Here is a 3355-nt window from a genome sequence, read left to right as displayed (position 1 = left end):
CACACACACACACACACAGAGTTGTTAAGTGCCATCGAGTCCGTTTCAACTCAGAGTGACCCATTGTAGGATTTCTGAGGCTTGTAAATTTTTATGGGAGCAGAAGACCTCATCTTTCTCCCATGGAGTGGATGGTGAGTTTGAACCACCAACCTTATGGTTTGCAGTCCAGTATTTATCCTATGGGTATTCTAGTGTGGCGCCGTGGGGTAATGCACCAGACTGCAAAGCCATTTGAACTGCAAGGTTGGTGGTTCAAGCAGCTGGTGAGCTGCTCCTTGGAAACCCTATACTGGGTCACTATGGGTTGAAACCAACTCGACGGCATTTAACAACAACAACAACTTGTCCTATGGAGCCACTATGCTCTCACACATAGAGCTGTTGCTATTAAGTGCCATCAAGTCAGTTGCTATCAAGTCAGTTCAGACACAGAGTAAAGGGAGAAACAGCCTATTTAGCTCCCAAGCCCTTCCTCCCTTGGCATATTCTGGTGCAGGTGAAGGAAGATGCTTGTGGATGCCTTTTACAAGTGAAAGACTTAACATATGCTTATCTGGACCCTCAGTTCTGAGGATTTCAAGGAACATCAGACAAATAACTAGCAGCAGATCTGATTTCTTTTTCTTTCCTGAATGGGCAGTCAGAGCCTTGGTCAATAGTAATAGAACCAAGAATGCAATCTAGGCCAACAGCTTTAGAGTTGGGAAGAGATACCCTATAAGAGAGTTAAAGTTTTGTGTCAACCTGACTGGGCCAGGATTCTCAGTGGTTTGACAATTAAGATATAGCAATTCCCCATGAAGAGATCCACTCTAAGCAGCTAATCATTTGAAATGAAGCTTCCTCGGAGGTGTAAACGGCTTCCAATATGTTGGACACTCAGGCAAAGCTTCATCCCTTTTCGGCTGGGTCTGGAGTCTGCATATGGCTCATCATCCAACCTCTGGTTCTTTAGACTTAAGCCAGTAGACTGTTTTATTACCTGCTATAACTAGTAGCGTAGTGGTTACAAATTGGGCTGCTAACCCCAAGGTTGGCAGTTCGAAACTATCAGCTGTTCCATGGGAAAAAGATGAGGCTTTCTGTTCCCATAAAGATTTACAGCCTCGGAAACCCTGTGCAGGGTCACTATGAGTTGGAATCGATTCCACGGTACTTAACAACAACAACAATAACATCAGCAACCAGCCACCTGACCTGCCTGCAGTCTGAACTATTGTGGTTCATCAGCCCTGCAAGCTAGCTACATGAGTCAGAAGCATGCAGCCTAACATCTGACCAATGGATTTGGGATTGCTCATCTCTACAATTGTGTGAGCCATTTCCTTGATATAAACCTCTCTTTATATATACATACACATAAACTTCACTGGTTTTGCTTCTTTAGAGAATCCAGATTAAGATGCCATGAATATGCAGTGCAGAATATGCAAAGAGGTTAAGAACATTATGTGTTTCTAAAATGTATTAAAATCATGTACTATCTTAAATCCGTATGTCACGTTGGTAAAAACATTTACTGAACAACTTGAATGTGCATAGAAATCACGTGCAAAAATTTCTCAAAATACATATTCTGGGCCCCATCCCTAGAGATTCTGATTCAGTAAATCTGGGGATTGAACTTGGATATTGAATTTAACACTAGGACTTCGGACAGTGTTATTTTATCACTGTTTGAGATACACTGACCTAACAGAGAGTCAGAAAGCAGTGTCTTCTGTGGAAGATCACTAAAACCAAGGCAGCTGGCATGACAAAGTGACTGATAAATGAATTTAAATCTTGCATCCCTTTTTATATTCTGCTTTCAGGGTATGAGGGGCCTTCAAAATGTTCATGGAAAAATAGAATGAAAAGATAATGGATTTTTTCCACAAACTTTATAAAGTCCTTTTGTATGTGCTACTTTAGTGAATCATGCTTACTTAAGATTGTGATAAAATTTTTTTGTTCTCAGAAAGAATGCTTGTAACTGATGTGTGACAAATTTGTGGTTTATAGTTAAACAAATAAAAAGGATGTTCCAAGAGGGAATGATAAGAATTCCCCAAAATGATGTTTGTGTACTCAGTTCACTTGTACAAAATCTATGATGGGAAATAGATTAACGGACATAATGAAATATTTGCTTGTGACTCACATGTAATTCTTATGTAAACCCCCAGTTCTCCTGTACTTGTATAAAAATCTTTCTCCCCTTTTCAGACTTTGAAGCACTTGATACTTATTAAGTGTTATCACCCCAGTTTTGTCTGTTGCAAATCTAAAAATAAAGCTCTGTCATTTCTCTTTCTACAGTTAACTCATTCTGAAGTCAGAGGGAATCTCCCTGGCATAGTTTTATGAAGGTTTGCCTAAATAACAAGGACATTGGGAGCAAATTGGACATTGGGAAGTCACTGTTCGACAGTTTCATAAAAGTAATCCCATCAATATGTTAAAATTTGTTTTTAATTATTGCAATGAACTATTCTCTCCTTTGGAGTTCTGCTGTAGCACTGCGAGTTAATGCATTGGACTGCAAGGTCAGTTTGAACCACAAAGTTGGCTGTTCAGGCTCACCTGTGCTCCTTAGAAACCCTATACGGGGTCGTTATGAGTTGGAACTGACTTGACAGCACTCACCACCACCACCACCATTCTCTGCTTTTAATTAGATCTTGAGTAGGATTATTGTGGTCATGGATGAGGGTGATGTTCTTAAAGGGTGATTGGAAAGTGGCCTGTTTAGCTGTTCTGTCAGCTAAGTTGTTTTCTTTAAAATTTTTCTGTTTGTTAGAACCTCCTTTTGGTTGATGGACCTGAATTATAATTATAATGATCTCAGAGGGGAGCAAAAGGACTTCTAAGAAGTTTGTCAATAAAGGCCCATTTTTAATTGGAGTTCCAGAAGAGGTTAGGAACATCATGTGTTTCTAAAACATATTAAAATCATGAACTATCTTAAATCCATACTTCAAGTCTGTGAAAACATTTATAGACCTTCCAGAAGGCAATTTACAAGTTTTTGTGTATGTGACCTTCAGCATGTTGAGCTGAAGTGACTTCAGAAGGGTGTCAGTTTTGAGACTATCAGTAGATGTGATCACAGCATTGCCTTCCTGGTTATGAGAGCAAGTAGGTTCAGGTTTTAAATATGACTCATTGGCAAATAAAACTAAATTAGGGTTTGATAATGAGATTTCTTTTAAATCTTGGTGTAGAAGACAAAAACTGTTCAGCAAGATTTAAGCAATCATGGGGTAGATGGTCATTATCATTCAATAGAGGTAACACCTGGAGGGACCAGTCACAGGAGAAGGATATCATGTTTGGTAAGGTGGAGGGTCAGAGGAAAAAGAGGAAGACC

Source organism: Chrysochloris asiatica, unplaced genomic scaffold, assembly GCF_000296735.1.
Source record: "Chrysochloris asiatica unplaced genomic scaffold, ChrAsi1.0 scaffold00011, whole genome shotgun sequence".
In the NCBI taxonomy this organism is placed as follows: domain Eukaryota; kingdom Metazoa; phylum Chordata; class Mammalia; order Afrosoricida; family Chrysochloridae; genus Chrysochloris; species Chrysochloris asiatica.
This window is presented reverse-complemented; position numbering follows the sequence as displayed.